Source organism: Octodon degus, unplaced genomic scaffold (assembly GCF_000260255.1).
Source record: "Octodon degus isolate 3935 unplaced genomic scaffold, OctDeg1.0 scaffold00116, whole genome shotgun sequence".
NCBI lineage: Eukaryota > Metazoa > Chordata > Mammalia > Rodentia > Octodontidae > Octodon > Octodon degus.
Window position 1 is genome coordinate 4,364,865 of NW_004524692.1, and position 13,211 is coordinate 4,378,075.

The window sequence follows — 13,211 nt, forward strand, 5'->3', positions numbered from 1 at the left end:
TGAAGTTCAGGTGGAGCTCTACAGAGTTTGGAGTTATCCAGCTGCATCTGGCTTAGGTCTGGCTGCTGTGCTCAGCTCCTTCCTGCTGCGGACCTGGGCTGGGACTGGGTCTGGGCTAGGACTGGGTCTGGGCGCTCCCGGAACTCGGCAGAAAATCCTGTGTCACTTAATTTCTAGTGAGCAGAAGGAAATTCTTTACTAGCTGTTTTTTTTTTTGTTGTTGTTTTGTTTTGTTTTGCAGAGCCGGGGATTGAACTCAGACCCTTGCACTTGCCAGGGAAGCACTTATTCCACCGAGCCATTTCTCTGGCCCCCTGGAAATTCTTGACTAAAAAGGCTATTGTATATTAAGATGAATATTTAAGTGTTTTACAAAAATAATGCCATAATCATTACCGTACTGAAATACTATGTGGTTTTTGTGCTCAAGAGTTCCTTGTAAAACTATATAATTGTTTTCTGTTAACATTCTTCAGGGATTCAATTACTAAAACAACCATAGTTGAAAGGGAATAACATTCCTCTGGCTACATTTTATATTTCAAGGTGCATGATATTCAAATAAAAGTGTAATAGTCATTGCTCCTACTGCAATACTTATGTCACTGATCTTCTCTTCTGAATGTTCAACAACTAAAATTTAGGGGCCAGAAATAAAAAGATAAACTGGGCTAAGATCACAGCCAATACCTGGTCCTGGACCTCCAAGGTCAGTGAAAACCCAGGACATGAGGGAACCTTTTCTAAAGATTCTACAATTTTAGTCAGTCATCCAACCTCCTGAGCAAGGAAATTTCTGAACTCCAGAGGACAAGAATCAACAAATATGTGGTCTGTTAAAGGAGGGTTACCAAGAAGAAAAATTCCTTCAGTCTTTTACAGAAAGCAACATGGTCAAGAAAAACTCAGACCTATCCTGACAGCTGACAGCGACAGAGAAGCTGAGAAGCTCTATACATGGTTCCAAAATAATACCTGAGGAAATTTATCTGACTTAGATAAACAGTAAGAAGTTAATTTTAATTAACACAGGTCTCATTTTAACTTGGTTTTGAATACCCAACAAAAAAGCATAACCAAAAAGGTTTATAAAAGCAGTAACATAATAATAAGCTAGATATAAAAAGGTGCTCCAATTGTTGATCCCTTCTGATAGTTTTCAGGTACATCAGTAGCTGACCATTGCTATGAGTCATTTAGAGAAAACTATAGTATAATCTATAAAAGCTCAGCAAGAAGCTTTAAGTTCTTTAGCTAGAATTGTCCTTAAAAAACCACCAAACCCTCCATCTTACAGCTAAAACTTATGACAAAATATCAGACTTCATCAGTAGAGAGATCGAAGATGCCAGTGGGTTACAATTGCTAGTCTACTCCCATAAGAACAGATTCTATATTATGTTCTTTTCTCAACCTACCTGTTTGTTCCAGTGCTCATGCCTGGATTATGATGTCCTAATATCTCAAAAAATTAATTATTCTTGCTTAGATGCTGTCAAGCTCCAAGAGATCATGCAGATGAAATCAATGATACACGTGTTAGATTCTGTCAGGATCTACCACATGGACCCCATACAGAGAATTTATAATGGCTAATCCACAACATGACTTCTACCTGAGGCCCCTTAGATCAGCTTTCTGGAGAAGGGCCCTGACCATAGTCTCCCCTATATTGACTCTTCTCAGCTCAAAGAAGCTAGATAGAAACTATGCCCTTTCTCTAGCTGCAGTTAAAGATAGCTCTTCAGAGGGGGAATATTGTAGGCATCTAAATTACTTGAAAAAAAATAAATTACTTGAAAATATTATAAGGCAGTTAGACAGGGCTGGGCCCTTTGCACAAAAGACAATTGTGCCCCAAGGCACATTCACCAAAGTCTAGGCTTTGAGAAAAAGAGAAAACACATGTGTATAGTAAGACTCAATTTAAAAAAGAAAAGGGAAGTATCTTTGCCCCCACAAACACAACTAGATCTTGCTACTTTTACTTTAAATTTTGTAAACCCACTTGCAAAAAATAAATATACTCCACCAGAACTTTGTTAGAAAACAGACAATTTGACAAGCATGCCTAGATCCCAAGTCCTGTAAAAAGAAATCCAAACAGGAAAGTAGGGTAGCTCAGGGCAGTTAACAACTCAGGGACAAAGATATGTTTGTGTGCAAATAGAAAATGGAACACCTCAGCCACTGAGGACCACATGAACTCATGACATGGGATAACTAAAGAAGAAAACACAAAATGTTTACATGCTGGTGAAGTGACAGGGGCACCCACAAACCCCTTGAGAATATGTTTGTCGCTATGTTGACCATCATAGCCTGTACCATATGTATAACACCAGTTTCAAGAAATGAATATTGGGCTTATGTACTCAATTTCCTTTACTCTGACCAAGCAAATGGGCATATTCCCACCTGAGATTTATCATGACCAATTGGCTTGGGTACCTGTCCTTTCACGACCTCTGAAAATATGAATTCTAAAGCTACTTTAAATTGTACCTCTCTTTTCATATGTCCACTCTGTGTGCTGAATATAGAACTCTACAATCCAATTATTATATTCTAGCCCACGTACAATTTTGGATTGCACATGATAAGAAATAATTCATCTTTTTGGGATTGGGCTCAATTACTATAACTATAATTAATGTAACTTCAGCCCCCTTCCATATATGTCTCCTTGTATAACACCTACTCATTTAACTGATTGTATTAAAGATTCACCATTCCAAACCATGGGCCATTTGTAAAGGTAAATGAGGCTAAATGATGTCTATGGATCCATTTGAATTAATTAATTAGGGTCCCTGAGAAAAAAATAGAACAGATAATAATTCTAAATGACATGATGTATCATGAAATAAAATTAAAGCTTTAGCTAAACAAACCCTTCCTAAGAGACAAATTCTTTGATGTGCTCAATCAATTTAACCCATATCTCAAGAAATATCTTGAGAAATACTTATCACTTGAAGTCTCTCAAGTGATGACCGAGGGGACGGGGAGATGGCTCAGTGGAATAAGCACTTCCCTGGCAAGCGCAAGGGCCTGAGTTCGATCCCTGGTTCCGAAAAAAAAAAAAAAAAAAAAAATCAAGTGATGACCGATTTTCTGTTTTTTTTTTTTTTTTTCATAAGTATGCTTGCAATCATTTGTTTATGTGTTCTGATTTTATTATTAGTCTGCGATGAAGGAACTCAAACCCACTGATGCCTAGGAGTCTTGCAGCTGTAGCCCTCTGATTCAACTTCTGCAATCAAATAAATAGAAGTGAGGAACTGTTGGAAACCACACTGGGGGCAGCCCTGATCAGGCTTTAGAATTCATCAGTTGACTTTCTGTATTAGCCCATGAGTATGTTCCCAGCCTAAGTGCCTTGGCAGATGAGCCAGTGGATGACGTGCAGAAACAGAGCTCTCCCTTCCCATGGGCATGGTAGAGGCCTGCAGTGGCCTATGACACTGTGACAACTCTGAAGGCAAGATAACACTGCAGCTGAAGGTGCTGAATCTTGATCAGATTTTCAAGGGCAAAAACTGTCAACCTTAGGTTTCAAACAGCTCTCCCATCAAGCAAAGATGTATTGCTTGGAATGTTTTTGTCCCGTCTTCATGAGGCTTGGGTCACCTTTGCACCCTTTCACCTCAGCTATTCCGTGTCCTCTGCGCATCCCCTGATGTTGTGCACCCAGCTAAATATTAGGCAATTTAGAGAAGTTTGTCTTGGCCACAAGACCTTGGACCTTCCAAGAGCCCCATATACATATATACATACTATTTTATCACCTTTTATCCTTCACTGTATAAGTACTCATAAGAGGGGGAGACTGGCCAGTTCCTGAGAGACTGGGGTGTATCTTAGCCACTTTCTCATTGTTGAGACACAGTGCCTAAAACTCACATCTTTTTTTTTTTTTTTTGCGGAACCGGGGATTGAACTCAGGCCCTTGTGCTTGCCAGGGAAGCACTTATTCTACTGAGCCATCTCCCCGGCCCCCTAAAACTAGCCTTTTAAGAGAGGAAAGGTATATTTTGACCCACATTTTGGTTCATAGTCAGCTGACTCAGAAGATAAAAACAGCCCTTTTGCTGTTAGTTGCTGCCATGAACTGCTGCCCTCTGTCACGCCATCCTGCCTTGGAGTCAGCCAAGCACAGACTGAAACCTCTACAAACTGTGTGCTAAATAAATCTTTCCTTCCAAAAAAAGAGATAAAAACAACACAGCACAGGGGGATGGTAGAGGAAAAGCTTCGCACTTCATGGCAGCAAAAATAAAGACAATCACAAAACCAGAATGGGAGATGAACCCTTCCAGGTTGACCAGACCCCTCTTCTTAACACCAAGCCATCTGTAGGTGCTCTTATAATCCAATCACCACCAAGGAGCTCCACCTCTGAGCTTTGAGACTTTGAAGAGATATCCAGACATAAACCATAATGGTATATATGCAGTCTTGGGTATCCTTTAAGTGGATGATTTGGGATATGTCTTCTTTTGTTTCAGAATTTATGAGACTAAAGAGCCTGTGGGTGATGAAGAGGATTTATTAGGTCATACATCAGACTCAGCAGACCCCCACCGAAAAGACTGAGTGTCAAACAAGGGAAGAAGCTCCTGTTTTATACACATGAACAGTGGGGGTTGGTGCAAAACCAGAAAGGTATACAAGCAAGGTTATTGAGGCAAGACAAAGGCAGTCATTTATTCAATGACAGATTTAAAACACCCTTGAATAAAGATAGATTTTAGGAATTCTAAAATGTCGTAGGACTTAGTCTACAGAAACGTAGTTGTCAACCTTATCTGTATCTCCTGAAAGAAAGCAAAATCAGCTGTCACAGGGCTCCAATTACAGAAACACAACTGTCGTCTTTATCAGCAGCAGAGAAGAGGTCAGCCTTGAAGGTGAGGAGATTCCCCAGAAACTAGGATGTCACTGAATTCCATTTACAGGATTGTGGCCCTTACCCTTGTCTGCAGCAGTGGTCATTGGTTAATAGGAAGGGAGAGTCTGAGGGAATCTACTCAAGGCTAAGAGAGAGAAACTGGTTTCTCTCTCAATTCATCTTTTCTTTGAGTCTTTTATCATTCACCTGATGTCTTGTTGCCTTAAGATCAGGTTGCTTATTAGTGCATTAAAACAAAAACTGACTGTATTAGTTAGGCTAAAATGCAAACCATTTATATGTGTTTGAAACTTAGAGATGTTGTACTCATTTATTAGTTTTATTATACACTGTTTTTATCTGAACATAAAAGACTGAGGTGTAATTTTGGAATTCATAAACTTATAGTATCTTTAACATCTTTAGGGATTGAGGAATGATGAAGCTGGCAGTAAAAAAGCCTAGGGAGTAGAGGTAAGTAAACCCTTGGGTTGCTTTGATTATACCACAGTTTTCTTGGAACTACAGTTTTTTTAATTCTCCTTAATATCTCTAGTTTTAATCACACCTCAGTTTCACTGAATATTCAATCAATATTTAAATTTCCCCAAATGGCAGGATTTTTGCTTTTAATTTTACCAAAGGAAATGCATGTTGTATTGGTTTTGTGCTGTATAGATATTTATTAACTGAGAACAGTCCTCACCCCATTCTCTGATTCAAGTTTTTTGACTTATGAAGAAACAAGCTAAATATACCACACACTGGATTGGTCTGCTACCTCATGACATGTTCTCTATTCCTGCTATATTCCCATAAATGGAAGAGTTTCAGGTTGAACTTCTTTTGAAAATATGCTTTTATACTTGTGCTGTATGTTTATGTTGCATCAAATTAGTGGGTGTTCAGTGTCTAAGGATCCTACTCTTAAAAGCAGAGTAAATTCAAGAGATGAAAACTCTTTCATAAAAGTCATTGTTAAAGTTTTACCATAATTTTTCACCTATTATCATTTTTATCTTAATCACCTATTTCATTATATGTAACAAAATGGTGACTTTCATAATCTATTGTCTCATTTATATTTATTACATGGAATTTTATAGAAAATATCTCAATCAAATAAGATTATATTATTACAGGGAAGTATAATTTATAAAGGGAAGGCTGAATATTAATTATTTTTAATTGCCTATTTCAGAGTAAGAGTTAATATTTAATTATCCACTATTATGGCAGTTGGATTCTTTTTATTTGGGTAGAGGGTTTTTCATCTTCTTTCATACACTGAGTATATATATATATATATATATATATATATATATGCACAGGCTTCAAGAATACACTTTAATAATTGACTAGAAGGCCTTGTGGAACTCAGTGCTGTTATTCCCCTGTGTATAGCTTTTTGTAATGGGACACAGGTTAAAATCAATGGTAGGAAAAGACATATAGCACTGGGTTCAGAAAAGAGCAGGTACAGAGCTTTCCAGCATCCTCTCCCAGAAGTTCTGTGGTTGTGCTCATTTGTTCCAGCAGCAAAGTGTGACAACGTGCATGGAGTGGTACTGACCAGGGAAGACCATCAAAGACTTGATGTGCAGAGACTGTATTGAAGTCCCATCGTGCAGATGCACATAACCAGCTACTTTGTGGATCTTTTTTTAGTCCTCCCATAGTCAAGCTTATATCACATGGTCAAAGGCATCACCACAATCCCATTATTGGCATAAAATTCTTTATATTCTAGATGTCAATCATTTTTCAGAAAAGTAGCCAGCAAAGATTTTTTTCTTCCACTTTATAGATTGTCTTTTCAGCCAGTTATATCCTTTAATATGCAGGAACGTTTTAATATGATGTCACCTGGTTATGGAAAACAGACAAAAGAAAGGAAGAAATGGCACCGAGGAGGTTTAGAATGAAGACTTTTACTCTGGTGGGCTTCTGACTGGGATCTCTCCTAAAGAGCTGGAGCCCTGCCTCATGGGGTTTTGAGGCTTTTAAAAGGAAAATGAATGAGGAGGTACATAGGCAGGATTGGCATATATGGTTGGAGGGTTGGGTGACATCATAGGTTGCTGAAAGAGTCTGGACATCTCAAGCTACATTGTATGACTATGAGTTATACAAAGTATGGGCTATACAAGGGAACAAATGACATGTTACATTTTAAGTGCCATCACAAGGCTGTTTTACAAAGGCAGTAGGGACAGGGCTTACAAAAAGAAGAAATGTTCTGTTATCAGGCTTGCTGGCCATGTCTGCTTGGTCTTGGCGGGCATCCTGGGTAGGTTTTTATTTAACATTTTAATTTCTACCCTTAGTTACTCTTGTGATTCTGGCTTTATGTCCTGTGCCACTGGAGTCTTACTTAGAAAGTCTTTTGCCTGTGCCTATGCTTTGGTTGTTTCTCTCATGTTTTCTTTCAGCAGTTTCAAATTTCCTTCCATGAAGCCAGTGTCTGATGCCAGAAAAGGACAGCTGCGGTAAAGGTTCCCGATTTACGATATTGGGATGCATGAATAGTTGTTTAGGTTAGTCATAGCTATGTATCCAGTAGGTTCTATTTGTAGATAATGGGTCATAACAACACAAGAAATAACTAAAATATTATGATATAACTAAATCATAACTATAGCATTTTAATCACCAAAATGCTATTGATATAGTCAAGATCTAGAATGTTTCTCAAGATTCGACCTAGATCCTAGGCCCGGCATGAGTAAGACTGCCTGGGTCCTGCGAGATCCTCATTCAACCCAGGCCCAGCGTGTGAGTGAGACCACCAGCGGCCCACTGGATCATCATTTGAGCCAGTGCCCAGGCCCACTGTGTGAGTAGAATATCCTCTATCAGACAGACCCAGTGTGGAACCCTGCAGCAGAACTCCCTGCAGAGAGGCTAGAGGCAAGACCCACCCAGCTGATCCAAGAGCAGAACATCTTGCCAGAGTGGCACAGAGGGTTCACCTCCAAGGGCTGCAGCAGGAAGAAGTGTAGCACAGCAGCCTGACCCAAGCCACACCCACCTGGACGAGTTTGAACTAAGTAGATCCGGACCTGGTGCTAAGGTAATAACTTTACCAAAGTTCTATACCAAAGGTCAAAAGACAGTGCTATACAAAATGCCAAAGAGAAGGAGCAAAATGCATTCTCAGGCTCCGAGCCCACCCAGAACAAATGCAGGAGACACTAGCATAGAGGAAATTGGAAAGCACACACCTGAAATTCTGAAATAATAGTGTCTGAGGTAAAGAACAACTGCAGAAAGGTATAGAGGAAGTCAGATCAGAAATAATGTCTGAAGTAAAAAAAGAAATGATAACTATAATGAAAGAAGTACTAAGTGCTTCTAAGGAAGACACTGATTAAAAAATAGAGCAGAATAGAAAAATGATGGAATCCCTGAATGAACAATATAGGAAAGAAATAGAATGCATGAAGCAGATTCAAAGTGATATACAGGAATTTAAAACCTCAATCATGCTTGTAGTGCCTGTCATTCTGGTCTTCTGAATACGGGCTGCTTGTCATGACATGCCAGTTGCTGCTATGCTGTCTCTCAGGTAGATGGTTGTTCAAAAAGAAGGGGGTGGTGAATGAAGGCAGGAGACAGGAAAAGGGGTGTTGTGGGACTGTCCTGCTTCAAGGTTGTATATGGTTAGATTTTTGGACTTATGTGTAAACATAAGAAGTATATAATTCTTTATGCCTATTTTTAAAATATATTCTAATTTTTAAATGTTTTTTATCATATTCTGTAGGGACTTAAAGTTCAACATATCAATACTTGATGAAACATACCTGTTCCATGTTATGCCTAAGATGTTTGATATTCAGACAGATAGTGAGGTTAAGCTTAACAGCCTAAGTTGTATGGTAATAACAATAAGCTTGTCTTCTGGAGGGTTAACAATCTAAGTTTGCAGACCAAATTAGAGAAAAAGGAGGGCTGCAAGGAAAGCCAACTTTTTGGCCCTAGCCTTCCAAGGTCTATTAAGACTCAGGACTTATGAGAACTTGTACTGTTACATCATGTAACTCGGTAGTGTCCCAAATTTTCTGATTAAGGAGATTATGGGGTCAAAGAGGAAAGTGATCGATGATGTAGAGTGTGCCTAAGGAGAGTCACATGGAGAGAAAACATTCTCTCGGGCTTTCACAGACAGCACATTGGCCAAGCAATGGCCGTGACTCATCCACATGGCTGCACTGACAAAGGTTCTACAATCTGAGGTACAGGATCTCAGGATAAATCCTGAGGGCATTTCACTGACCTTATCAGACCCAAAAGGTACAACTCTTGTTGCACAGGTCCTGCTTTACCTTGGTCTTAACCATCCAGCAGAAAAGTATAAAAATGAAATATAAGAAGTAAAGCCATGCTGTTATGTTGAGCTGTGGGGGACTCAGGTCAACAATTTCTGATATTGCCAGTCAAGCAGAAGACCCAATGCTATTATGGGCTACTGGACTCTTTTAGAGTAGTTTGCTGAGTTTACACACCTATAATATTCAAATAATGGAACTTAACAAGAAAAGGGTATACAGATGAATGTCCATTTTGTATTTGTGTATTCAAAGAGGTTAGGATAAATATATAGTTACATTCTCCTAATGAATAGAATGATTTGTTCTAATGGTGTTTGTAAATAGGATATCATGTCCGCATTTTGTACAGTAATTAACCACTAGGAAGAATGTATGCAATGTGTTAATTATTGAAACTGTCCTACCAATTTGATTTGAAACTGTCTCATTGCTATTTGTTTCTCAATAAAATTATGAAAAAAATTAAAATAAATAAAATAAAAAAGAGAGACAAGAAAGAAAAAGAAAAAAACCCTCAGTCACATGGGCTGGGGAGATGGCTCAGTGGATAAGTGCTTCCCTGGCGAGCACAAGGTCCTGAGTTCAATCCCCAGTTCCAAAAAAAAAAAAAAAAAAACCCTCAATCACAGGGCTAGCACCTTTCTTATCAGCGGTGGCTCTTGGACCCCATCCCCTTCAGAGCCACTCGAACATATAACATCTGTGAAGTGGCCCTTTTCCTCTTTTACAAAGAAAGACATTCCAAAATTTCAAAATGCCAGCCAAGACCCCCATCTATCTGAAAGCTGCTAACAACAAAAAAGGAAAGAAATTCAAACTAAGGGACATTTTGTCTCCTGATATGATTAGTCCGCCCGTTGGGGACTTTCACCACACCATTAACATTGGCAAAGAGGGCCAGCATGACGTCTTTGGAGATATGTCCTTCTTCCAGGGGAACTATGAGTTACTGCCTGGAAACCAGGAGAAAGCTCGCCTGGGCCAGTTCCCCGGGCATCACGAGTTCTTTCGAGACAACAGCACCTCAGACTCCATGTTCATTGAAACACCCTCCCCAGTGCTCAAAAACACCATCTCCCTCCCCACTACTGGAGGTTCCCAAGCGCTCATGTTGCCCTTACTGTCACCAGTGACGTTTAATTCCAAACAGGAGTCCTTTGGGCCGACAAAGCTACCCAGGCTCAGCTGCGAGCCTGTCAGAGAGGAAAAAGCTCAGGAGGAAAGCAGCCTGTTGGGAAATGGGACCATCCACCAGGCGACGCCTTGTGGGGCTCCAGCGGCTCGGCCTCGCGCTCCAGCCAGGGCAGGCACAGCCACTCCTCCAGCTTGTCCGAACAGTACACCGACTGGCCAGCCAAGGACACGTTTGACCATCCTGCCCTGTGCGGGGTAAGGAAGGGAAAGACTACGTCCGAGGAGTCCCTCTCTGACCTGACCGGTTCTCTCCTCTCCCTACAGCTCGATCTGGGGCTTTCGCCTTTGGATCAGGTGCTGAACGTCATGGATAAAAATATGTAACAGGATGCTCTTTCTGCTTTGGGGCAAAAGGTCCTACAAGAAAGAAAGGAAAAAAGTAACCGCAGTTGAGGGAAAGAGCTTCCCTGGCTGTTTTTTTGCAATCTTGTGTTGCATTTTCTAGAATAATATTACTATTCCTATAAAATATTTTTTTAAGTGTTTGCAAAAGTCATTTAGGAAAAAAATAACAACAAAAATCCTGTCCTGGCAGAAAGAGAAAGTGAGTCCGAGCCCATTTTCAGCAGGCCCTGCTGACGTTCAGCTCAAGCTTTCTTGTTTGCAGACGCCGTAAGAAGTCCAGCCGGGCGGGGTTGGCGCTGGCCGGGAGGGGCTGGCTTAGTCCTGCGAGGAACCTGGCAGCACTCTGACATTTTTCTGAGCATTAGAGACTGAAAATGTATTTAACACCTAAGCCTTTTTTCTAGACTCTTTTTTAAATTCAATGGTTTGGGCTCACGAGTTTGCCAGTGTTAAAACTTCTCTGTGTTTTCATATTTGAGCAACTTTAATGGGTTTTGGGTGTTTCCGTGTAGTTCTTAAGTATCTCTTATATATTATACTGTATCTATATTGCAAACTTTTGACTGTCAGCTCCATGTTGGTAAGACACAAGGTATTATGGTAACTAAGTTATTTTTAAAGTTAAAATATATTTTTATGTGCCTTTGGCTTTTTATTGCAGAGTCTACATTTTAGAGGTAACACATCAAATGTCATTTACTTGTTTCCGTAGCAGTTCCATTGTAAACTATGGCTATGTGTGTTTGGGAAGATGTATTCATACTTAGCTTTTTGTTTTCTTTCTTCCTCATCTGTTACCATCCTTCCAACAGCAGTCAACAGTGCATTGTTAAGTAAAAAGGCGCAGGTTACTCATAATACTTCTACAGAGACTGGGGGCTACGCTGTGTAATGTTATTTTGGAAATATGGGTATTTTAGTACAGTAAATTTTGCATTACTTAAGTACGTCATACAACACAATAAAGACTAAATGTTAAAAAAAATCACAAGCTGGCAAAACCATTTGAATGAAACTGAAAATAGACTTTCAGTTCTTGAAGACACCATTGCAGCTAGTGAAAAGGTAAGAAAAGATCTCATAAAATCAATTAGGATGCAGGAAAAAAAATTCAACATCTGCAAGACAAGGCAAAGATGAACAATGTAAGACTAAGATTTATACTGCATCTCTGACTTGTAATCTACTGAGAAGACATGTATATTTTCTCCTAGTATTAGAAACTTTAAAAAGTGTATTTCCATTTTCCAATGACTTTATTTTACTTCTTCTTTGTCTTTTACATGCACACACACACACACACACACACACACACATATACACACATATATACATGTAACAATATGTGTATAACCTGACATAAGATTGATACTGTTTTGTAGACATCTTCAATGGCCTTTTAAATGGGTTCATCTATTTTACACAGTCCTGCATAACTACTATTTTGAGAGTTCTTTATTCTTTATCCAGGACCATACAGCAACTTCTCTTGCCTTCTGGATTATGCTCTTTCTTATTTTCTGTATGCCACGTCCAGAGGTATTTGAATATTTTGAGTTGTATAACTGGGAAATATTTTACTTTTAGTTTTCAAAGATCTATTTTCTAAGTATAAAATTCAGTGAGGACAGATTTTTTTCTTTCAATCCTTTGAATTAATTAATCTAGTTTCTTACAGATTTGCTCTTTTTTTTTCTAATGTGGAATAAGATGCTATTTAATTTTGTTCTTCCATAGCTAATTTTTTATGTATATGCTTTATTTTTTTTTTCTTTACAATGAGTTTTGGATAATCTCATTTTTGTGTATCTTGGTATGGTTTTATTCAAATTTCTTGTACAAAACATTCATTTTTCTTGGAAATGCTACAATTTCAACTAAATTCAGAAAATTTTAAATCTTTAAATATTTATTGCCTACCCCTTTCTACTTTGAGAATTCTAATTATATGAATATAAGTTTCTTGATTTTGGCACAGAGTAAACTATTATATGACTGATCTGTAAGTTCGTTCTTCTTTTTTTTTTTTTTTTTGGACAATTTTTATTGTTACATTCATTTAAGTTTGTAAATAATTTATTTACAATAAGCAATCTATTATTAATCTTATGCTATGTATTCATTTCAGAAATATTTCTCTAGGGCCAGCCAAATAGCTCATTGGATTAAAGCACCTGCTTAAGCAGACGCAGGGGCTGGGAGTTTGAACCTGGGGCCTGCTGAGCCGGCCCCGCCCCCAGGATGCACTGAGCTGGTGACTGAGATTGGCATGGTGGAGCGTGCCTGTAATCCCAGCTTTTTTGAAGCTGTAAACAGGAGGATCACTAAGAGTCCAACTTACACAGAGAGACCCTGTAGATCTTGTCTTAAATACAAAAATAGAAAAAAAGAAAGAAATTATTTCTCTAAAATTCACTCTGTCTACATCTTTAAAAAGCTACAAA

The 13,211-nt window shown here is 38.9% G+C and overlaps 1 pseudogene; it reads left to right on the top strand.

Annotated features, from left to right (window-relative positions):
• Positions 1–9,939: 9,939 nt before the first annotated feature.
• Positions 9,940–10,746, top strand: LOC101581463 (annotated as a pseudogene).
• Positions 10,747–13,211: the final 2,465 nt, after the last annotated feature.